Source organism: Marmota marmota, unplaced genomic scaffold, assembly GCF_001458135.2.
Source record: "Marmota marmota marmota unplaced genomic scaffold, marMar, whole genome shotgun sequence".
Lineage (NCBI taxonomy): Eukaryota > Metazoa > Chordata > Mammalia > Rodentia > Sciuridae > Marmota > Marmota marmota.
In genome coordinates this window covers 7,398,678-7,424,952 of record NW_026000174.1, presented here as the reverse complement: position 1 = coordinate 7,424,952, position 26,275 = coordinate 7,398,678, and the positions used below count along the sequence as shown (strand labels likewise).

Sequence of the window (26,275 nt, the reverse complement as noted above, 5' to 3'; positions counted from 1 at the left end):
AAGCAAGTGTTACAGAGCGTTGAATGACGTGCACAAGGTCATTCACAGAAGCGTTATCTGAATTGGAACTGGACCTCATCTGTTCTAATATTTCATTCCCTCTTTTTGCCACCTCCCCCATTTTAAATGATTTTGTGACTGATTACTAAAAGTTGACTCTGATCTTCTCTTCTGCTCATATTTAAATCCTTAGTATATTTGGGTCAATTTTCCCTCTTTTCAGTTTGCAATCTGCACACTTTGTAATCCTGTAAATTTAGTGCCATTTGGCATTTATATTAATATGCCATTTACTCCCTGATTCCAGATCTTTAATAAAAATGTTAAATACAACCAGACCCAGCATTTGTTACTTTTTGTTTATAAGCCTTTCCTCAATTCTAATCTGACTGATTTTCTTGTCATCTAAGCTCATTTAAAACAAATTTGCAAGTAAAATATCATCAGACATAGTATCAGATGTTTTGCTAATGCCTAAATATATCACATTTTCCCTTCTATCCATTAATTTTGAGAATTTATCAAAGGAAGGAACTCAGCTTGTCTACTATGAATTTTCATTTATAAACTCCTGCTGTTCTAGGTCTGTAAGCCTCTTTCTTTCAGTTGTTCTGAATCATTCAATTCTTTTGTAAAGTAATTCCCTTCATTTTTAACATGGAATTTTCCTCTTTAACACCATCAGAGACAAAACATCAAGGGTGAATGTAGGAATGACACCAAAAATCTGTGTGAAATCCCTGAACAAATATCAAGCCCACCACCACCCCTGCTAATCCAGTAGTGCAAGGGCAGGGTGTGACTCTGGACTTCCATTTATATTATGGAATCCATTGTGATGGATTATGAGTGATCCTGGGCTAAGTAGATATTTTTATATGACATTTCTTCTGCCCTGACTTCTCCTGGCTGTGTAACTGCTTTTGGATTTCTGCTCTTATGCTTTTTCATTGGGATCTTCTGTCAATTTCTATCACTTCTCAACTACCATTTTTCTCTATCCTGTGATGACACCCTCAGAATCACCTAAGCATCTTACCAAAAAAAATGGTCATTATATTATCTTTAGCCCACTAAATATTACTTTTCTTTTCCATTTATTTATTTATTTATTTATTTATTTATTTACACTGAGGAATTAAACCCAGGGATGTTTTACCACTGAGCTATATCCCCCGCCCATTTTTATTTTATTTTTTTAAATTTTGAGACAGGTTCTCACAGAATTGCTGAAGCTGACCTTGAATCCTGTCTCAGCCACTCAGGTCTCTGGGATCACAGGCATGGGCCACCACACCCACTATACCTTATTCTCTGTAGTGTAAAGTTGAAACTCCTTAACAAGGAATAAACAGTTCTTTACAATATGGGCTGGGGCCCTTTCTGTGTGAACATTTAACTCCTCAAACTTTTCTACTATCAGTACCTTCACATGGACCAGGGATGCCCTTTGTTTTACATATTCCTCTGGTGACCTTTATATTCATCATGACCCTGTTCTTTGTCACCTCAGTGAAATCTTCTTCCATTTCTTCAGGTAGGCAGGCAGTCTCCTTTAGATGTTGTAGCTCTTGGCTTCTTTTCCTAGTCAATCCTCTCATTGTAACTGTTCCTTATAGGAATTCTGTGCTGCTTTAGGACAGACAATGTTTCTTCGTCCTGGCTGCCTGCTCAGAAGAAGCTTTAAATGTTGTCTGAGTTCACATGTGAATGTTCTAAACAACTTTGAATGAAGAAGGAGATTGCATTTGGAAAATGGATACTTCCCTAGTAGCATGCCTTTTATTCTTGCATTTCTTTTTCACAGTTGCCAAACCGAGGCACCAAATTGCTTTTCCTATAAACACAGCGCTACTTACTTTGAATAGTGAAAATATTCGTATGCAGCTTCCAAAATCACACCTGAAACAATTGTGACAGAAATCTGGTCTTTGTTTCTTATACCTTCTTCACTGTAGAGGTGATAGGATACTTTGCTCTTATTAAATTTGAACTTGACATTATAATTTCGCTAACAAGCTTCTAGAATTGATTCTAAAGCTGCTAGATTTCTTTGGCACATAATGATTATTAGCATGTTTCAGAAGTATTTCATTCTCTACCTTTTCTATACAATCTCCCTTTGCTGGGATCATAAATTGACTTCTTTGACTGTCCAGTCCTTCCTGGCTTTAATTCCTGGCAGAAACCAAAGATGTTCAGACTACAGGATCAGATTCATATGATTCATATGTAAGTTGTTACTGAGCATGCCCTGTCCCACTAGCCATTGCTGTTTAAAATTGATTTTGATGCTCAAAACTCAATACCTATTAGAGCCAATACAAACATTATTATTATTATTATCCCCCCTGCTCACAAATCCATGAAGCTACAGCTGTCTCAATTTTATGGCATGATCTTGCCAAAACCAGAGTCAAATTATGAGCCCATTTTTAGTACTTTCTTCTTGCATGGGAAACTTAGCCCTTCTTTTCTGCTACCTAAATGGTGTTCAATCCAATTGAGATACAAACTCCCTAACTCCCCTACACAACCATCTACTAAAAATGGTGCCTTGAATATTGAGTGTTGTAGAGTTTGTTAGTTCTTTCACTTTAGTTTTTCATGCAGTTCACAGAATTGAGTCATGAAGACAAGTTATCCAAAGGAAGAAACTAGTAGTTCAGTCATTTCCTAACTTGTGAAGATTTCTCTGTATACTTAGTGCATTAGTATTGAATCCTGGAATTAATCTTCTGAAATCCAAAAAACAATCTGTTCTTGTAGATCTTGTCAGATACTTGGAGTCATTTGTGACATATCCCTATGCTTTCATATCAAATTTGTCCATCATTAGATCATCTATTCTACCTCCAAAATATCCATTGTATCTGTCTTTTCTTCATTCAGATCCAAGTCCCCACTATCACCCTTCAAGACTCCTCTAAACAGCATCTCACTTCCCACTCTAAGTCTTTCGGTACACCAAAGCCAGAATATTTTTTTTTCTAAAATACACATCTGATTACCTGAATTCTTCCTTTGAATTTTTTTTACCAGGTCACACTTTCTTTAGGATTAAATGTGAACCCCTCAACAAGGTAACATAGATTTTTTTTCTATTTTATTTCTTCAGTTTTCTTTTCTCACTTTCTCTTTCAACTCTATCCTAAGTATTCCAACTTCCTTTCAGTCCTCAGTTGTGCTGACTTTCTCCCATCCTTGAAGCAGGAATTCTTTTCTCTTTGGAACTTGTCCCTCTAATTTCTCCCCCAAATCCCTTTTGGATAGGTACTTCTTGATTATCAGGTCTTACAGAGCTCCTTTCCCATGGAGTCTGTCCTAGCCTTCTAGATCAAGTAGGTCCACCACAGCATTCCACATTGCCTCACACTTCATTGTGCCCATGATGTATGGCCAATTATGGGAGGACAGAGACCTCTGTCTGATTCATGCTTTGCTCCCCAGCACCTGTCACATAGTTGGTGCTTCCTAAACCCAAGTCCTTATTGAAAGATTTCTGTCTTCATTCCCTTGGATCACAGGTTCCAATACAGCTCATGGATATGTCTCTTTCCTTTCAGTTTCTCCCATCACTTCTGCTCTGTCCCCAGAGGGAAGCTCAGAATTTTCTTTCCTGTCTTATGAGAAGGAAGAAGTGGACAGACTGTTTCTAAATGCTTCTAATACTTCATCCTCACAGGAGGGTTAATCCTATTTCTGGCTACTTTGTGAATCATTCTGCAACACCTCATAACTACTTCTTCATCACTCATGCATTGGCCTTGCTGCTCTGCATCTTACTATACCCTTTCTTTCTCTGAAACACTTATGATTTGCTTTACTGGCAGTTCTGGTTCCTTCTCTACCTGTGGGTATTAGTTCAGATACTCCCTCTTTCATGTTATCTCCTGACAAGATCTTTACATGCAGTAAATTTCCATTCTATTTTCTTTTTCTAGAATACCCCCTGAATCCCTACTATCCAGCTTGACTAAATCCAGTTTCTGTCCCTAGATATCTGGACTATATTTCTCAACTTAATGACAAAGCTTTATTTTATGTTGACATGGGTAAGACATGGTCATTCCAAAGGAAGTCCTCTCTAACGATTTATGAGAGTTTAAACTTTGCTCCAATAGTCCTTGAGGCATCTCTTTTTTCTTATGAATTTAAATTGACAGTCTCTAACTACTTTTTTAAACACCAATCCTGTCATATCCCTGTCCACAATTCATTAAAAGAATATTATTGCCAGGTGCTGTGGCACATGCCCGTAATTCCAGCAGCTCTAGAGGCAGAGACAGGAAGATCATGAGTTCAAAGCCAGCCTCAGCAACAACAAGGCGCTAAGCAATTCAGATCCCGTCTCTAAATAAAATACAAAATAGAGCTGGAGATGTGGCTCAGTGATTGAGTGCCCTTGACTTCAATCCCTGTTACCGAAAACAACAACAACAAAAGAATATTATTCTTAGTTCTCACTAGGCATGAGATTTTTAAAATATTCATCGTTTAACTTTTCTCCAACCTATGCATAAATATCTATGATACCATTCTTGACCATTTCATGAGAAAAACAAAAGCAAAGGTTTATTACATGATAAATATTGATTGGCATATTTTTGGAATCATCTAATTATAGTGAAAAACAAATGGCAAACTCATAATAAAATGATTCAATGGCGTATCCCAGAAATATAAAGCAAAGCAAAATAAATGGAAACAAAGCCATGGAAGAAAGATAAAAAGAAATTGGCAGCAAAGTACTTAAGCAATAGGACTGAAATACTGCTGAGAATCCCATCAAATTCTTCAGAAGAAATCACTTGGACACAGCTGGGAGATATACAATCCAGAGAGAGATAGGAACCTAGGAAATCTGAAAATAGGGAAGGACAATTTAGTTCTCCTACACTAGAAGTTGTTTTTTTTGTCTCTAAGAAAGACTCAGATATGCATGTTTGTTTGCTGTCCTGAGGATTGGACCCAGGACCTTCCATGCACATGGTAAGCAAGTGCTCTATCAATGAGCTACATCATCAGCACTTTTTACTTTTTATTTTTTTAAATTTTGAGACATACTGCTAAATTGTTCAGGCTGGCCTCAAACCTGTGATCCACCTGCTTCAGCATCCCCAGTAGGTCGAATTACAGATCTGCACCATAATGTCCAGATTCAAATGTATTTGCCGCCAAAATCTATGTCTTTTTCACTGCCTTTGAACAGTAATATACACCTTTATTCACTTAATTATCACCCTCCTTCATAGAGTCTTTTCTATTATTCCCTTGTTTTGACTAATCTTAAACTCTTTCAGTTTATGAAACAGGGAATGTATGTGTATGTGTGTGTGTGTGTGTGTGTGTGTGTGCGTGTGTGTGTGTGATAGCTTTTTATGATACTGTGACAAAAGACCTAAGAATAACAGTTTTAGAAAAGGAAAAGCTTAATTTTCAGCTCATGGTTTTAGAGGTATACGTCTATGGACAGCTAGCTTCATTCCTTAGGCCTTCAGGTGAGGTAGAACATCATGGTAGAAGGGTGTGGTGAAGGACAGCATCAAGAAGCACAGAAAGACTAAGCTCAGATCACCAAATATATACCCCAAAACCACATCCACAGGGACCTACCTCTTCCAGCTACATCTTAACAACCTGCGTTAGCACTTCATTAATCCCTGTCAGGAGATTAATGCACCTCCAAACCTTCTTCCAACGTCTTACATATGAGTTTTTTGGGGACACATATTGGAAGGCGAGTGACTCACTGGAGAAGGAGATTCAACCAAGAGATTTTATTGGGGGGCTGCTGGATGGGAAGAAAAGGAGAGGCAGATAGCAGAGAGAGGAGAAGAGGAGGGCATAGAGAAAGAGAAGGAGAGCAGACAGAAAGAGAGGAGAAAATGAGGAGGAGGAGGTCAGTGAGCTCACAAGCTTCAGCTTAAGAAGGGTTGCATAGGTGGGTTGTGTAGGTGACGTGGCGGGTGCTGATTGGCAGGGTGACTCAGGAACAGGGAGGAGACACTGTGTCATGTGAGGAAAACTTTTAAATTTGGCACCCTTTGGCTTGGCGCCCTTTGGAGAGGAGGGGGAGGGGTAAGGGATTATGTGATGTTCTTCTAAGAAGGAAACTTATTGTCAGCTGCGAGTCTCCCACACACCCAGCACATATCTAAACAACAACATTCCACCCCAGGTATCCAAAAGCTCATGCCCATTTCACAGTGCAAAATACATTTAATTCATTTCCAAGAGTCACCAGAATCTCAAAAGTTCCAAGATTGCCCAAAAGTCCAAATCCAAAGTCTCCACTGAGACTGAAGGCAAATTCTCAGTGAGCCTTATAAAAATCAAAACAAGTTACATACACCCTCTATATAAAGGCACGTCGTAAACATCTGAAGTTTTTCATTTGAAGAAATACACACATAGAAAAAAGAGATGCGGCCAAAAAAAGACCAAAATCCAGCTGGGCAAACAAGTCCCGTAGTTCCATGTCTGGTATCTGCAGGACTTGTAATTGGGATGTTCTATCCTAAATGCTTGTATAGCTTTGCCCCTATGCTTTGCTGTTTGCAACACATGTGGACTCTCTGTTGGTTTGTCTCTGATTGATTCCTGCAGGTTCCTTTGGCAGCTGTTCCATGGTGGTGGCATTTCTTAATCTTAAGCGTCTCTACTGCAGGTCTGGCTTCCTCCTCATATCTCCACGCATTTTCCTATCAGGGGCATCACTGAGGGACTGCCCTATGCCTGGCCTTCCAGGCTTTCCTTTGTAATCCCAATGGAAGCCTCCATGACCCCCCTAACTCTAGCATCCTCTATTCCTGCAGAACCAGCACCTCATGTTTGTCTTCAAGGTCTATTGCCAGGTGGAGCAGCAGGGACCACAGCTATCTCTGCCTCTCTGAATGCTTGGGTGGCTGAGCATGGTGAAACAACTTCCTAGGCTGCCCTACCAAGCTGAGTTCACACTGGTCTCTTAAAACAATTTGCATTGTTACTCCATGGATGCTGAGATGGATGTGGTCTTGTTAATTCCTAAAATGCCCTCAAACCAAATTTCTTATCAGTCTTCAGCATTTCTTTACTCTTTTTCTTTCTTTCTTTTTTTCTTGGAACTAAGGGACTGTATTTTATTTAGAGACAGGGTCTCACTGTGTTGCTTACTGCCTTGCCATTGCTGAGGCTGGCTTTGAACTTGTGATCCTCCAGCCTCAGCCTCCAGAACCATTGGGATTACAGGCTCCAGGCTAGCATTACTTTAGTGTTAATAATGTCTTTAACAGCCACAACTTCCTTAGCCTTAGTTTTACTCCCACCTTTCAAATTCAAGTTTTTCAAATCTTTTGGCTCTGCTTTCTGTTCCTAAATATCACAAAAATGTTGGTTAAAAACCACCAGCAATACCCATGACACCATCTGAATACTATGCTGCCTAGAAATTTCTTCTGCCAGATTAAGAATTTCATTATCAATTTAGACTCACAGAAATCTTCAGGACACAGACAAAATGTAGACAACTTCTTAGTCAGATGTAACATGAAAGACCACTAGTCAATTTCCAATATAGTCCTCCTTCTCCTCTGAAACCTCTTGAGCCTAGTCTTTGCTGTGTGAAGTCTTACTGGCATTTTGGTCTTCTGAGCTCCCACTAGAATCAGCCATTAGGCAGTCTTGCCATAGAAGGAGAGACTGCATGGAACAGAAATAAGGTGCCCCAGCTAAGACCATTGCAGAACATCCTGCCCTCAATCTCTTACTCAGCTGTCCACAGATTTATAAGTTAGCAAGTAAGACCAAAGGGACCTCCCACCTTAGCCCAGTACAATCTGCCAACATGCAGGATAGTGAGAAAAATAAGTTTTTTTTTGTTTGTTTGTTTGTTTTTTACCTAAGACCTTAAATTTTGTGGTAAGACGTTATTTAGCAAAACCTCACTGATAAAAAGGATTACATTTGGTATTTCTCTATAGAAGAATTAAATTGAATTGAGTTAGTTTGTGAAACGGTGTATCATTTTTTCATAGCAAAGTGGTTATAATATAATTAATGCTTTATGCAATTTAACTAAAGTGGCAATCCAAATGTAAACTTCAAAACTTACAATTGGAAAGAAAACACACTGAATAATTGCACAACTTTACTGATCTGTATAGTTTGATCTTTTAAGTAGTTTACTTTAAAAATGTGTTTGTTACAATCTAAATTCAAGGAAAATTGTTTGAATAAGTTTTGCTACTGATTATGTAATGATGTAAGATTGTGAAGTGTATTCACAGAAGTAACTAATTTCATGTTAATCTGATTTTTTGTACAATAAAACCAAGTAACAGAAAATGATATGCTCCATAATTTTCATTGTGTGGTGGTGCAGACCTGTAATCCAATGCATTGGGGAGGATGACTTGGGAAGATCACAAGTTGGAGGGCAGCTTGGACAATCTAGTGAGACTCCTATCTCAAAAAGAAAAAGAAAAAAAAAATAGATATTTGACCCAGTTTTTAATACCGTTTTGATGTGGCAGAGACATCTGTATGAAGATGTTTTTGAATGTAACATCATATAACCATTTGCCACAATACTTAAGATAACAGCCTTTACGTTAGACATATTTGGGTTCACTTCACAATACATATAGTCTTGCCTAGAAATTGTGGTGAGGACTACAAAGTTATGCAAAAAAAAAATTTGTAAATTTTTCTGGTATATAAAAAAAGAAATCAGTGAAAGAATTTTTTATTTAAAAACCAGGGAAAGTAAAAACTTCAGTGAGATAAAGTTCTCTTTTGAAATTTAGGATTTTACACAGGAGTACTGAACTTGAGCTCCACACAGAATTCAGGGATCATGGACTATGGAGTTCCCTGAAAACAATATACTTCATTAACTTTCAGATATGAATCATTTCCTTCAAAATATATAAATGTAAGCGAAAAACCACAATAGTATTCATAGTATCTATACATTTTGCAATTAGAAATAAAGGTGTTTTGAGAGTATATTATATTTATTAAATATCCTAAAATATTATTTATACCCATCACCATTTTTTATTATACTAGTTATTAAATTTTGTTATTTAATAATTCAATAAAAAGGACTGTTAATATAATTTGCTTCTATAAAAAATCTTCTGTATTCTTTCCTTTTATAGTATTATTTTTAGAAGAAAAAGTAAGGGATTTTTTTTTCTAATGAGATGCCTAAAATGTAGCAATGTACTCACTCATTCATTCATACATTCATTCAATTATTATACCATCCATAGTATGAGGTACAAATGTTAGACCTTTACTACTATTAAGTAAGGACTGCCAAGTCTATTTAATTGCAAGAAACTTATTTACCAACTATTGCATTTTGTTCAGATGTTTTGAAGAAGTAGAAAGACGAAAATTAAAACTTACTGAGGCCTGTTTGTCTAGGTTATCTCAAAATTTAATTTGAAAGAATACTTTTAAGATAGATGGAAACAGCACAATTCAAAGAAACATGTCCTGTAGTGATTGTACTTACAATCTGGAGAACACTAAAGCTTTTCAAATCTTTGATGTACTCATTCAGTCAACATTTTTGAACTCTTGGTATTACGACGAATTTTGGAAACATAAAGACGAAGCTCCATTTGGAGGAAGAGACTCAAATATCTTATGAAAAGTTCTGTTGTATTAATATGCACAAGATGCAATAAAAGTTCTCTAGGGAGATGAAGGAAGGAAGGAAAACATACCTGCCATGGATCTTCATGGGGTAGAAAGGGTTTTTCTGTGAAGAAAAGGGGACCAGAAAGTACTAAAAATATGTAATAGATTATGCTAGCTACTATAAAACAAAACAAAAACAAACAGACAAAAAACACCTGGACACTCATTTTCCTGTGTCTTCATCTAGACTGCATTTCCCAGCCACCTTTGTAGTTCATGTGGTCATGTGACAGGGTTAAATATTAAAGGTTCTTGTCAATGGAAGGGGAACATAAATAATAATGACCTACCTTTAGACCTGGTGCAAAAGCCTTTTGCAGGCAACTCAATAAGATGGCTTATCAAAATAATATGATATTTATCTCAATTATTTCAAAGATTCAGATACAGTTTGGTACCCAACTGTCTTGATGTGAATAATAAAGCAATCAAAAAAATAAAATTGGAAATTTTAATATCTCCATGAACACAGAACAACTTATTCAAAATTTAAAAGCAGCATGAGAAATCTAGTTTATTATGAAATTTCTCATGAATGATTCTACTTACAGGAAACAAGTATGAATGAATAAGTAGGAGTCAGATTTGGGTCACCTATGAGAGGACTTTAACATTTTATTTGATCTTCATGAGCCCCACATTCTTTCTTAGTGAAAAGGAAAAAAATATACTAAAATTATATGGCATGTTAATAATTCATTAAAACATAGGAAGTTATGTATTTTAGTATATAATGAGTGCTAAATAATCTGTTTCCTTGGCTGAATATATATCATCATTATGATGATGAGAATTTTACACAGATTTTTCTGATTGGGACAATTAAATAATCATCCAAACTCACCTTGACATCTCTCTTTCTATAAATGACTATATAGAATTAAGATTGCAGTTTATGAAGATGAGTGTCCCTCTATGGATAAGAAGATGACTTTATATACCATACGCTGCACTAAAGCATACCAGGATATATTAAAGTATAAGTACCTCTTGCCCAGTGCCACAAATAGAATTTTAAATGAAAAAAATTTGTTAAGGTTGAAATAAAATTATATTTCATTCAGGATTCACTTAATACAATGTAGATTTAAAAACCCGTGGGTTAAAGTTATGTCTCTCATGTCTTATTTGCATTGTCAACAATTTCAATACATGAGAATAATAATTCAAGGCATTTACAGTTTAGTCAAAATTCAGATTATCTTTTATTCATTTGCAGTTGTCAGATTTAAATGAAATACAAGTGAACCTCCAACTTGGCAATTTTTTCTTACACTTTTAAAAAGGATTTCATGCTTGGAAAGATTCAACCTTTCAATTACTTTTTTAATAGTATACATATGAGATGCAGCAATCAAAGAATTAAAACTAACACACTTTATTTCTGATATTTGTGGGAGACAACACATACTCTGTTAAGAGTCTAATCTTTTGTCACATCTTTTATCTTGATGATCAATCCAGCCTCCAATCAAGTATTCTGGTACTGACAATGAATAGACATCAACCTCAAATATCCCAAAGACCCTCTTTACTTGATCCATCAATACAAATTTATCACATATAATTTTGTAAAACCTTGGGCATTCTGTATTTTCAGTCAGGACAATATTGTAACTTAATGAGTTACAGAAATTACATCTTAACTTTTTCAAGATTCCAAGTTGTGGAGGATAAAATGTAGATTCCTGTCCCCATGTAGTCCCTGTCCTGGGGCATTACATCTTGTTTATTTGTCCCTAGATGACAAAGGAGATTTTGCACATGTAGTTAAAATTACTAGTCAGTTGGCTTTAAAAGGGAATATAAACCTGAATTGTCTAGGTGTGTCCATTATAGATAGCCACATAAGCCTTTAAAAGGCACAACAGGATGTCAGAGAGAATCAAAGCACCTGAAAGTTTCAAAACAACCTGTGATTGTTTCTTTTGCTGAGAAGAAGCTTTTGAGTTTGAATCCATCCCATTTATTGATTCTTAACTTTAATTCTTGCATTATGGGAGTCCTATTAAGGAAGTCAGGGCCTAATCCGACACGATGGAGAGTTGGATCTACATTTTCTTCTATTAGGTGCAGGGTTTCTGGTTTAATTCCTAGGTCCTTGATCCACTTTGAATTGAGGTGTGTGCATGGAGAGAGATAGGGGCTTAATTTTATTTTTCTGCATATAGATTTCTAGTTTTCCAAGCACTATTTGTTGAAGAGGCTATCTTTTCTTCAATATATGTTTTTGGCACCTTTGTCTTTGTAATTGTATTCATGTGGATTTTCCTCTGTGTCCTCTATTCTGTACCATTGGTCTACAAGTCTTTTTCTGGAGCCAGTACCAGGCCGGTTTTGTTACTTTAGCTCCACCTGTGATTTAATGATAAAGTGAAGTGAGCCATGTGATGCTGGTTTCCAGTGGTACATGGCTGTAATCCCAGCAGCTCAGGAGGCTGAGGCACGAGGGTCATAAATTCAAAGACAGCCTCAACAAAAGTGAGGTGCTCAGCAACTCAGTGAGATCCTGTCTCTAAATTAAATACAAAACCAAACCAGGCTGGGGATGTGACTCAGTGGTTAAGTGCCCCTGAGTTCAATCCCAGCAAAGTACAAGGACCAAGTCAGGCCAACTGGCAAGGAAACTCCACTTACCCAATGAGGATTTCAGCCCATTGACACCTTATTTCAGTCTTGCAAGATCCTAAGCAGAGAAAATAATTTCATTGTGCTACCTTCTGACCTATTAAACTATGAGATAATATGTAGGTACACATCAAGCTTCTCTATTTTGGGTTATATAAATAGAAATCTATTGCATCTGTGTCATATTGTGAAATGGTGGACTTGTCCAAACATTAGGTGCATTCTTAATGGTAGGATGGACATTGAATTTTGAGGCTTGCAGGAAATCTTCTGATGCCTGAAGTTTACTAAATGACCACCTTAGGATTCCCCCAGGCCATTTTAACCCTCTGATTTATATATGAATATGAAGCAGTAATTTATACACTTAATTCTGAGAGATATTTTCGTCATGATTTCACATCCGACTAATTTCTATCAGAAATAGTATACACAACAGGGACACAGACACATCAATGTTTATAGCAGCACAATTCACAATAGTTAAACTGTGGAGCCAACCTAGATGTCTTTCAGTGGATGAATGGATTAAAAAATGTGGCATACATATACAATGGAATTTTAATCAGCATTGAAAAAGAACAAAATCATGGCATTTGCAGGTAAATGGATGGAGTTAGAGAAGATAATGCTAAGTGAAGTTAGCCAATCCGCCCCCCCCCAAAAAAAAATGCCAAAAGTTTTCTCTGATATAAGGAGGCTGACTCATAGTGGGGTAGGGAGGGAAAGCATGGGAGGATTAGATGAATTCTAGATAAGGAAGAGGGAAGGGAGGGAAAAGGAGGGGGCAGGGGATTAGCAAGGATGGTGGAATGTGATGGACATCATTATACAAAGTAGATGTATGAAGACTTAAAATTAGGTGTCAACATACTTTATATACAAACAAAGATATGAAAAATTGTGGTTATATGTGTATTAAGAATTGTAATGCAAAAATACACAAAGTACATGGATTGGCATGAACATATTTTATATATAGAGATATGAAAATTGTGCTCTATATGTGTAATAAGAATTGTAATGCATTCCACTGCTGTCGTGTATTTAAAAAAATAAAATCAATAAAAGATAAAAAAAGAAATAGTCTACACAGTATACAGCAACAATCTCCAAAAGGTAATAATTTGTAGGAGAACTTTTTTAAGGAATAAAAGAACAACACTTAGGCATATAAATCTACTGAGAATGTGAATCGTGGTAACTGATGTCAGCCCACTAGTTTATATTCAACATCATTAATCTCTTGGACATGACAAATCTTGGTAAGGGAAGGGAATAAGTTCCAGATAATACACTTTTGAAGTAATGAATAACCCTTCCTGTGAAGTACTTTAATGAGTCTCCTTGTCAGAGTAAAGATTTTATTATTAACATTAGAAAATGGAAGCCCAAAAAGATACAGTAACAAATCAATTTCACTCTTCCTTCATAATGAGTCCCTAATTGTCCTCAATTTCTAATACAGTTTCATATTTTCTTCCATCTTTAATTTTAATGACATGCATAGGAGAATTTAGTAACTGAGCATAAAGAAATTTACTTTAACTCTATTTTTATGCGGCTTAATAGATGAATTATAAATCAAAAACCACTTTAATATGAGGATAACGATTATATTTATGTCCCTTTACACATTAGAGGATGATCACTTTGTTAAATTAGTGTTTCACTTTTCATATTAAAATACATGATAGGAATAACCTCAAATGCCAATATTCATTATACAAGGTTACATGGTTAAGGATTTACATTTTATATTTTAGTAGCTAATAAAATATTTCACTACTTTTTTTTTCAAATTCACATTTGAAAAAAAAAATATTAAGTACAAATAAAGTTGACCCTTCAAGTGGCCAGAGCCTTGATTTCTAACAGCTGATATTAAACATATAATTTTTCCAAAGAATCACATGTTGATATATATGTGTACTTAAAGTTAACCCATGAAAATAAATGATATATCAATTAGGGAGAGGAAGGGGACTTAGGGGGAGGGATGAGGGATAAGAAAAGGGAAGAACAGTGGAATGAATCTGACCAAGGTTTCCTATGTGGGTATGTGAATGTACCACTGTGAATTTCACCTTTAAATATATCTATAACGCACTCATTAAAAATAAAACTATGAATAAATACAAGAAAATCTGTTAGAACAGAGAAGAACAGGGGGAACAAATAAGGAAGAGAAAAAGGAAGTCCTGGGGACTGAAATGGAGAAACTGAATTCTATGTCTGTATAATTATATCAAAATGAACACACTAATTACATATAAGTGTAAAGCACTAACGACTTTTAAATTAACATCATTTATTACAATATTTTTTATAATATTCAAAGCTAAGTATCTAACTTGGAACAATATCACACATATATGAAAGCCATATCTATGGTGAACTATTTCTAATATAGAGCTCTCTGGTTCATTGTTCACTTATAAGTTTTTTTCCCCCCACAATACAAACCCTGTAACCTAGTGGAGCTACAACATTTTATTTATTTATTTACTTTTCTATCATGCAGTGAAAATAGGACAGTCACTCTGTCAGGCAAACTTCCATTGTGTTGTAGGCTCTAAAGCATTCAGTTATCAACCTTGAAAAAGCAACTTGAAATTCCTAATCATCAATTTCTACTTCGGCAAATGGATGTTTTCCTACTTTGAAGAACTCTGTAGGTAGTTTAAGACAAATAATGCAAATTACATAGTGCAATGCCTGCTAACTATTGGACATGTGAAATTCACAAAATATAGTTAATGTGATGATGGAGATGATGGTGATGGTGACAAAAAAATGTGTTGATTTCTACATCAAGAAATTTGCTTGGTTCTCATCCTTATCCTTCTTTAGGCTTTCTTTTGTTCCTTACATATTTGAAAATGGAAGCATTTCCTGATCATTGACTTTTTGCCAGGTGTTATGCTACATTCTGAGCATATGAAATCTGAAAAAAAAATCATTCTTGATAAGAAGAATTAGCAATTTCCACATAATTGTTTTCAGATTTATAATAAGTTAGTAATGATACTTCCAAACCCTGCTTTATATTTTACATAATATCTACCATGTGATTTCAAGGTTAATATATTTTGTATCCCTAACAGAAATACCAACTTTTATTGACAATAGTTTTTATTTTCACTTATTAGAGCATTTACAAATCTTTTGCATGCAGTGGATACTGAATAGAAACTTAATGATTCAGGAACTAAATTAATTAATGAAATAAATCCATGACTTCAGATAGATGAAATATGATTTTCACCTTTATCCTCTTTTATGTATCAGATACCTCAATCTCCAGGAACAATAAGCCACCCAGTATTCTCTGTTACACTTTAGGCTGGGTATGCACTTGTTTCTGTACTTAGAGATTACCCCCATTACTAACTTTTTTCCTATTGTTAATATTCTTTACACTCTGTCTCTTTCCATTCAGTGTAGACTACCACTTCCTGCGTGAATAGTGCAAAAGGATCTAAGACAAGCAGTACACAAAGGAGACAGCTCTTCTGTCTGCACCAACATCACTGATAGAAACTCACCAGTGTTATTGAATAAAGATTCACACAAATATTTCATAATGTACAAGTGTCCTATGAAATACAAAGTACAGGGTGCTATAATGTAGGCAACTAGAAGACTTAACCCAGCCTGAGATATAGTCAAATTCTTAAAGGAAGTGAATTTGTGGCTGAGATCCTGGGTAGTACACAAGGGCTGGTGATTCAGGGCTTGGGGTACAATGGGAAGCTCCTAGAAGTATTCACACCAACACAGAATGGCATCCCAAATATTTCCTTGGGAAATTTACTCTCATTAGTTAGCAAGATCCTTCTTCCGGGGCTTGGCCTATGTTTCTTTATATTTATATTGATATCAAAATGACCATGGGGTAATTGGCTTTTAAAAATGTTTGTTGTATGAACAGCAGAATTGTCTAGCTATAGAACTGGCTTGTATTCATATTTTACATGCAAAATTTCATTGATTTGATGGCCATATTGGGTGCTTCCTCAGGAGCTTGGAATTTAGCCTTCAAAACATAATAACTGCAAGTTTCTCACTTGTATTTTTCTACTTTACACTCAAAATAATAGTCAATTTGTAGCTAGATCCTTTCATCAGGGAGAGCTAGAAGAATTTAAATGAAAACAATACTGAGTTTTTACTTTTATAGCAGATACTTGGTTATGACCTTAATTATGTTAAGGAATATTGTAAAAAATGTGCAATTCAGACAAAATAAAGTAAACAGGTCCTTCCAGTGTTATAATGATATATCAGTATATTGGTTAACCAATTCTATTTAATTTTCTATGACATAAGGTTTTAAACTTTTTCATCCTAGGACCCATTTGTACTCTTAAAACCAGTTGAGTATCCAAAATATGATTGCAATTTGTGTAAAATATCTAATGACTTTGACCATACTACTCATCTAAACTGTTATATTTTTTTTCTTTTTTTATTGGTTGTTCAAAACATTACAAAGCTCATGACATATCATCTTTCATACATTTGACTCAAGTGGGTTATGAACTCCCATTTTTACCCCAAATACAAATTGCAGAATCACATCGGTTACACATTCACATTTTTACATAAAGCCATATTAGTGACTGTTGTATTCTGCTACCTTTCCTATCCCCTACTATCCCCCCTCCCCTCCCCTCCCATCTTCCCTCTCTACCTCATCTGGAACTGTTATATTTTTAAAAAATATCAATTTAATATTACTATACAAAACCCATTGTATTCTAGCATAAATCTCACATTTCTATAAAGAAAATGTTTTCTAAAACAAATAGAAACTAGTAAAAGCAGCATTGATTTGCATTTTTTAAAGTTGCATTAGTGTTTCATTTAAAAGAAGACAGCTACATTCTTATGTATTGTATCCAAGTTAAATCTTTTACTGTAACACTTATCACAAATTCACCATAAAAAAACTTCTATGAGTAAAAGTGAAAAAGGCAAATGGTATCTCATTATTTTTAAGGAAATAGTTTTGTTATTGTCAATCTTCAGCCAGTGTCTGGGCACCCCAGGTGCTGGATCACCCTTTGAGAAACAAAGCTCCAGTTTAACATGTCTGAATCTGACTGTCCTTGGGAGCCCAGATTCTGTTGAGTTACATGTAAACTAGCAGATTGCTAGAATCCTCTTAGAAAAGTTAAGTCAAAGGTTATAATTTTATTGTCCTATTTGTCAACAACCATTTTTATATAACCTGATAATCTTTTTAAAATATTCTTTATTAAAGCAAAGGTTATGTAGATGCACAGTTCTTCAACTGCTAGTAGTAATTTAGTACAAGCTTTAGTATCCTTTAAAATATTTTAGGCCTTCTTATATCCTGGATTCCTGACAATCTACTGATTGGTATAACGTTCTCTGTCTCACAGGCTGAGATCCCACAAGGAAAATTCTGAAAACACCCCTTTGACACCAATAACCCTAAAGAGAAAATTCTTCAGATATGTTTCACCAAGCACAAATGATGAAAATCAATTTTGTGTGTTTGATGGAGGTTCCCAGAATCAATCTTTTCCTTGTCATGAAACACTTTATTGTGGTTTCTTAATATAAAACTATTTATCCTTGATGAAGAATGCAAATAAGAGATGACAAAGTATTAAGCTAACATATTTGGAGATGCCTGAGGCTTGAATCTGGACTAAATAGATTTAGCAAGCCTTGATGTAACATGAGAAAATAAAATGTAGAAGAAAAGAAGTCTGGACATCTGTTGTCTTTCCCAGGGGCCTTAGGCCTGAATTAATACCGCTTTGAATTAAAGTTGGCAATGGACTGGAGGCATAAAGGTTCTTAATATTTTATTTTATTTTTAGCAGAACTAGAAGAACTATGAATGTTCTCCTGCAATAAAGGATCCTGAGACAGCAAAGACCTGACACTTTAAAAGTGAATGAACCATTTTTTGTGTAACTGCTCTCATCTTTTATAGGAGCAAGTGTGAAATGAAGTTTCTGAATATTGGAAACCCTCCCTCTCTTCCTCTGTGCTGCAATGGAAGAAGACAATGCTACGTACTTGGTTTGGGGGGGGGGTGTTGAAAAGAGACATTTGTGGCATTTTGTACTAAAGAATATTAATCTGTATCTGGAATTGGTTCTCAAGTCTTACTGTGCATCAAAATGACCAATGGACATTTCTACAAATACAAATTTCCTGAACTCACCCTGACTTATTGATCAAATCTCCCAAAAATAGGATTGGGAGATGTATTAAAATCAGAAGAAAAGAATCCAGTCCACACAAATAGCAAACCACATCAAAAGCAAACAAGCAGCCAAGCCACCAGAAGAACAAACTTCCCAAGTCTAATAACTAAAGAGGTTTAGTTCTCAAAGCATTGTCAAACCCTGGTGTGCCATAATTCTGAAGCAGATTGACAGACATGCTTTACCAAAGACCCGTGCTTGAAAATAAAACAAAAATAAATCAGTAAATAATTCAAAGGGGAATCAGAGCTATCTTTATAAATCAGGTCCCTCCCTGTTACTTGGAACTGGAGAACCTATCAGAAAAGAAAGACAGGAGCTCTCAATGTACTGTACCATGGCTTACATAGGCCATATGTACATATGTGTCACTCATGTCTGGGAAAGTCAGAGTAATAATATGTAAATATCAGAGTTATAATATGCAAACAGCTTAAGTCTTTGTTATTGAGGAAAGTTACTATTGAGCTTTGTGTTAGGTTAGTTTGAGATGGCTAAGGAAACAAAGCACCAAGCAACCTGGCTCAGAAAGAACTACCAATCAGGTGCGGAGAGAACCACCTGTCAATCAGCGGAGTCAGCGGTGTCTCCTGACCAATCCTGGATCTCAGCTAGTTTCTCTGACTAACCCCCTAGGACAAGGGACTCCAAAAACCTCCCTTTCCTGTCCCAAGCCCTCCCTTCCTGCCCTAAGCCCAATAAAAATTCTAATCTGGTTTAGCCTGAGCTAGATTCCCCAGACCCACTCTGTTGAACCTGAGGATCTCACCTGGGAATGAATCTCAATAAAGCCTTGTTCAGTAGCTTTTAATTTACCTCCTTTTGGTCACCAGTGCGTGACCTTACACTTTGAACTGACAATCCTCCTGCCTCATCCTCCTGAGCAGCTGAGATTACCGGTATGAGCCACTGTGCCCAGCAACATTGTTGCTATCTTTATGTAATCAAGCTGACCTGACTGAGTTGGGAACCATCAACATTCCATGATTTCTTTTTGCAGGGGTGCATGGGTAGTATTGTATTTTCAAATTGCCTAGATCAAATCTGCATTCATACACAACTCTTCTTGTAATCATGGGTGAATATTGAGAAGTATACTCAATTTAAACTTTATTATCTCTATTGATTCTGTTAGTTCAATAGTCTATGGACCCTTTATGTTCTTTGTTCTATTCATAAAGAAAAATTTGAACTCTGCAGCCAAAAGTTCTTTTGAGGTACAATGTCCCTTCTTAACTGTCCCCAGCTAAACGAGGAATCTCACTGCTTCTTTGTCAGAAAGAAGACCATTTCTCAGAAAAAAAAAAAAAAAAAAAAAAAAAAAACTCAAGTTAATGTTGATTCATTTATACCACTTCTTTGTTGTGTGACTTTAGACTAATTATTTCATATCAGAGCTCTAAGTTTATATCTGAGGTGAGTTCACGTATAGGTGTAGTTTAGAATTTTGGGGGAAAATGATGAAATAATGGTTGTAGAAATATAAAAAAGGACTAGTAAAAAAAGTTATACTCATCCTTTTAAAATATGGAGACAACATTAACAATGCTGAATATGTAATAAATATTTATTGTGTATGAGAAACTCTGCTGAAAGTTTACAAAATACTTTATTTAGTGTCCAAACGTTAAGGGTGTGAAGATGCAGATGCTAGTCGTGTCTGTTTTGTGTTGCACACACAGGCACTGCAACCACATTGCTTAGATCTGTGTCCCTACTCTACCCCTTAAAAGCCTAGAGCCTTTGGACAAGTTACACAATCTCTTTGTAATATGAATTCCTCTTACATAAGTTGAACATTATAAATTGCCTCTCTCATAGTATTGTTGAGAGCATTCATAAATCAACACATAAGATGGGTTAAGAATATTACCTAGCAAATAGTAAGTGCTCAACAGTGCTAGCTATTCAAAGCATTAGCTAGTGTTGTTATTATTCAACTAAGACAATAACCAAAACATTTAACAACCCTCCTCAGTTGATTTTCAAAGTAGTACAGCCTCTTATTCTGAGCAACATGAAATGTTATAGCCAACACAGTGTCGGATTGAAAGTATATGAAATGCTCAGTAAAGTAGTTAACAGCTCTCCTGTCAGAGAGGGAGTCAGCAGCTCCAGATCCAATTCCAAATAATAGCATTTTATGTATTTTTAAGTACCTAGTCACACCCACTTCAAGGAGGTAAATGCTTTAGGGCAAGGGCTGTATTTTTACTTGGCTCCTGAAGTGTTACGACATCTTGATAGTTGGCAAGAGCTCCTTCTCTAGAACTTGATGGGGTGACTGAGGAAAGCCTTTAGGTAATTTAGGTGGAACATTTTAAAATCCATTTAGAAGCTATTTAGGGAAGTATGAGGCTGAAGTCAAAGTTGAAGCTTCAATGTCCTATGGGGCCTGCAGGGAGAGAACCGCAATTGATACAGGCCATTATCTTAAATAAGTCCAGAACATCGTGAACTTGGCTGAGTATTGTAATTCCTGTCTTGCAAGGGAAAAAAGGCAGATAGAAAAAAAAAAAAAAAGAAAGAAAGAAAAAAAAAAAAACACAAAAGGCCCCGGGACTAAAAGGGCTTCAGAAGCAGAGAGCAGTTTTAAAACTCTTAAGTCAAAGAATGGATTTGTACCCAGCTATTCCTTTACTCCTTCTTCCTCACTCTTTATTCACCCTTACCCCTCCACCTGTTACCATAATTGCCCCCTACCCCCAAATTGTTCTAGGCTGGCAAAGGATTAATCAGTCAATATTCAGTCCATTTTTTTTTCTCCTCTATAAAAGCTATCCAGAGATCTTCTTATGTCTGACCAGTAGTTCTTAAATGTCTCTGCATATTAGAATTATCCCAGGCAATTGCACATACCTGAGATTCAGCCTCAAGATCTGCATCCATTTTATCTAGGGTGGGAAAACTAAAAATACATTGTTTTAGAAAGATTTTTAGTTGATTCTAATTTGTAAGTAGAGTTGGGCATCACTTTAAATTTATTGGTCTCTCCTTTGGACCTTCGTTTTTCACTGTAATACTCTCCTACCCTTTTATATAATGCTTAATATTCACCAAATATTTCAATATTAAATATTTTAAAACTGATGTGAGATTCATGAATTCAGGGAACTGGCCTTTCTCTTTCTGTTCAGAACCTGACCTGAAGTTGATATAAACATTTCTTGAACATATGAATTAATTCATAAGTTCACTCTTTTATGACTTAGAGTTTTATTTTTACATTCTGGTATCTATTTTTTGATTCTTTCATTCATTTACTGATGCATTCATTTAACAAGAATATAGGTAGTATATTACTCAAAGCATGCATGAGTTTCTGAATAAATGAATAAATTATTATTTATTTTCATCAAAATTTAATGCTACATTTTAGGAAAAGTAATAAGAAGACCATATAAAGGAGGATTGATTGTAAGGATGGCCTTTGGTCTTAGCCTAAGCAACTCCATTTTTAAACTCCACTTTGAAACCTGCAGTCTCACCAGGCATGCCTATAGAGCCCTTCAATATGATCATCAGGCATAGACAAGTCACTTCTCCTCCCTCTTACCCCACAAACTCAGAGTGAAGTCTGTGTCATGTTGCCCTCTACCTGTAGAGGGAGAGGCAAGACTATTGGGGTGGGGACCACCAGACAAGATGCTTTAATGTCAGGGCAAATGACGTCACTGAGAAATCCAGTAGCAGCTGATAGGGATTGAAAGGGTGGTCAGAAGCCCAAAAATTCAGTATAAATGATGCACTTAAGCAAATGAGCAGACTTTCAGCCAGCTGACACTGATGTCCTCATGCCAGAGAGCCTGATGAGGACCTGGAGTGACATCCCAATTCTTCTCATCCTTTGCCTGATTCTCTGAATTTTCCTCACTGCTCTCAAACTCTACAGCCACATTTTGACTTTGTTGAGAACTGCAACTTCTCCCTACAACCCTCTCTTCAACTGGCCATCAGCTCCACCCCAGGAGAAGCCTGCCTAGGTCCCTGACCTGATTGCAGCAGTCTGAGTGAGTAGGCATCTGCTAGACTTAAAGCCTAAGACTTGAGACTTTGGATCTGGCACTTGAGCTTGGCATGCAGAGGGAATGTCTGTCATGAGCCTATCATGACTAAGAGTGTTTACAGTGTTTAGAATTAATCTAGAATTGTTTGCTGTGGATTGATTATGTCTATTGAAGTGCCTAGCATTAAGAATTGTCATTTTCTTGATTAAGAACCTATAGAGTGAAATTGTGTTGAGTGATTTGGTTGAATAAAGCATTGAGAAGGGCAGAAGCATGTGGACATTCTTAATTTATCTCCCTCGACTATGTAAGTCGCACTTTGGCTCATTGCAACAAGGATACATCACAAATATGTATGATTCATGCACAGAGAGTCACAGGTATTTCCAAAAGTACGTAAATTATATGTATGCACATACACATTTATATATTACAGTTTAGTGGTTAAGAGCAGAGGTTCCAAAAACCAGGCTGCCTGTGCTGATCCCAGCTCCATCAGATACCATCTGTTTTACTTATTCTTGTGTTTTATTTTCCTCATTTGTTAAGTAGGGATAATAATAATAGTTACCTCATTAAGGTGTTGTGAGGATTAAATATATTAATCTATGTAAAGCAAGAATGAATACTATAAAATGGTAGAGTATGTTATTTTTCAGCTTCTCCTGCACATTTGGTGCTGTTCACACTCATATGCAGCCCTTCAGGACTAGCCAAGTCAGGCTGGGACAGACTGACTACTCTCCATCTATCATATGGCCAACATGTCAGAGGCACAGAGAGAGTTCTAAATGATGGAACTGCCATGGTCCTACAGTGAATAGCTTGCATATTTTCATGGAATACCTGCTGGCATGAAAAAAGTAAAAAGGTAAAAGAAAACAAATGTGTCATGTCAACCTGAAGTCTTCCAACTATTGGAAATAATTGCTATGAATTAATATGTTGTCTTGTCCAAAGAGCAGTAAACATCTGTGCTTCAGACAGATGTTCACCATGTTTGATAGGACTATTGCCCAATTATCCACATATGCTTCATTCTATTTCTTAATTCTATACAGACTACTTTCAACCAAGCATGAGCTTTTTCCTATCACTTCTTCCTAGCCAGAATATCTATATAAAATTTTAGATTTTTTGTTTTTGCTTTTATCAGAGCAGCAACAACAACAGCAGAACTCTCAGGGAAAATATGCATTTTATCTACATTGTGTATAACTGTGATGTAATATGAATATGCATATAGTATTTGAATCTCCACAAATCACATCAAGAATTAGTAAAATAAATAATTTATATGTAAAGTATCATTTGCACTTCAACTAATCAATGACATAAGTTTGGGTATTCAAGAGCTATTATTTCCTGAAACCCTTAATGATGAGTCTAAGATCTATTCCTTAAACATTAAAAAAACCCAAAAAACTCTAATTGAATATATATCTATCTATACCTATTTCTATATCTATATCTATATCTGTACAGGGCCTTGCACATGCTAGGCATGCTTCCTATAACTGACCTACTCCCTGACACTACTTTCATTATATATTTCTGCAATTGTTCATTTCCTAGAAACCTAGTTACTCAAGAGGGTAAACAAGTCAATAAATATCTCATTTTTTCTTAGTATAATCCTAATGTTCACTAGAAAATTATTTATAATCTCTGCCTATGGGTGGATGAAATAATTATTTGGGAAAGAATATAATCCAATTTAGTACATGAATTCATTATTTCTTAATTTCATGTTTTAATTGATAGAAAATTCTTAAGAATTTCTTCCATATACTTCCTTTGTGACCCAGCGCTATTAAAATGATTTCTCTAAGACACAAGGTTTTAATGATTAAAATGTGATTATAGGAATGGGGAAGTAGCTCATCATGCACAAGATCCTGAGTTCAATACTCAGTACTAATTGGGGAAAAACAAACGAGATTATATCTCAAAAAACACTTTCTAGCCAGCTATTCCTGTGTTACTCTTATCTCTTACATTACCTAGAAAATGGGAATTAATCAATAAGGATTTACTAAAGAAACAAAATTAATCCAATGGTGGAGGAGGGAAATCCATCACACTGCTTTGAAAGGTTTTAGTTAGGGTCAAGTTAAATAGTTTTTTTAAAAAAAAAAACATAAAGGGCTGTGCCAGCAAATCTGGTCATTCTATCACCCTTTCATCATATCAACTTCACCACCATCACCAGGTCTGGGGACTCTATAGGATGCTTTTCTGTGATGATATGTGTAAGGATTTCATCTCCAAGTTGGATTCAGATTAAGTGATTGCCAATCTTCCAATATGATAAATACATTTTAAAAAATGTTAAACACAAGCTAATTGTTCATTCATTCAATATGTATTGACTGTCTGCCAGGATGCAAATTCTGTGCCAGGACTGGATACATAAGAGAGTACAGAGGTGAATTAAACACCGTTCTTCATATTAAAACATTTCACAATTTAGCCTGGGAAAATAAATACTTCTATATATTGAAATATGGCAGGGCATAAAATTATAACTTCTGTTAAAGAAATGATGAGAGAACTCAGAGGAGGGAGAATATTTTTCCAGTGACCAAAACTTGGAAGGACTTAATTAAAATGTAATATATAGATCATAGATTATAATTAGGTAGCAGATATAAATCAAATATTTTGAAAAACATTCATTGCATGCCTTATTTCCATGTCTGATATTATATTTAACACTTAGAATATATTATATAAAAGAATGTCTGTCTTTGAAGGATTTAAAATGTAAAGGAAGACAAGAAAGAAATGCTGTAAAAATAAGTACAGCCAAGCATAATGAAATGCACCTGTATAAAGCTGTAATCCCAGCTACTCAAAAGGCTGAGATAGGAAGATTGCAAGTCAGGGCTAACCTCAGCAATTTAGCGAACACTTTCTCAAAATAAAAAAAATAAAAGGTCTAGTGATGAAGCTTAGTGATAAAGTACCTCTGGGTTCAGTCACCAGTACTGAAAAAATGTGAACACACACCTATACACATAGTAAACACAATACACAAATACATCCGTTGATATCCTGGGAAAATTGACTTCTAAAGGGTCTTTTGGAAGTGATTTTCAGAACAAATGTGAGTAAACTTCAACGTGAAAAACAAGAAATTATAAATTTAAAAACACTATGTGAGAGAAGGAATTATTGGTAGAAGATAGATATTCTAGATGAAGGTAGGAAAAGATTAAAGCACATTGACATGGTGGCATAGAAGATCCTTTATTCATTGAACTATATACAAAGAACTGGTAGATAATGTCATATGATATCAGATTGAGCAAAATAGTTATGGTTGTGACTATATATATTGTCCAAGAATGATAAATGAAATGAAGGCAGATTTAGTTTAGATAATAATTTATACACCATATGGATTTTATTTTGAAGTTTATTAGTAGGATAATTTAACACACATAGAACACTTTGCCAATCAAATTCCTATAATTAGAGATGGAGATAATGGAAGAACCTTTCACATCAAAAAAGCAAAGAAGCACAAATTGGAACTCGTGAATATGTTCAGATGATAACATAGACCTCATTAGATTAGGAGTGAGTGAATGAAGAGATTAGCAGGTGAGACTACTGAGATTCTTGCCACATGCTAAGTAGTTGAAACTCTATCAGTGCCTGATTAAGATTGATGTGGTATGGTGTAAAAGA

At 35.6% G+C, this 26,275-nt stretch overlaps 1 protein-coding gene across 13 annotated transcripts in view; it reads right to left on the bottom strand.

The window, feature by feature from the left end:
- Positions 1 to 26,275, bottom strand: part of Tenm4 (teneurin transmembrane protein 4) — a 2,842,490-nt gene that overhangs the window by 2,644,284 nt on the left and 171,931 nt on the right. The window contains exons 2-3 of one of the 13 annotated variants that reach the window (XM_048789141.1): positions 12,331 to 12,379; positions 9,720 to 9,754 (exon numbers count right to left, since the gene is read on the bottom strand). The exons of the other annotated variants lie outside the window; for them this stretch is intronic. The gene's annotated coding sequence lies outside the window, so the exon portion shown is untranslated. The remainder of the gene's footprint in view (positions 1 to 9,719; positions 9,755 to 12,330; positions 12,380 to 26,275) is intronic. 13 annotated transcript variants of the gene reach the window in all.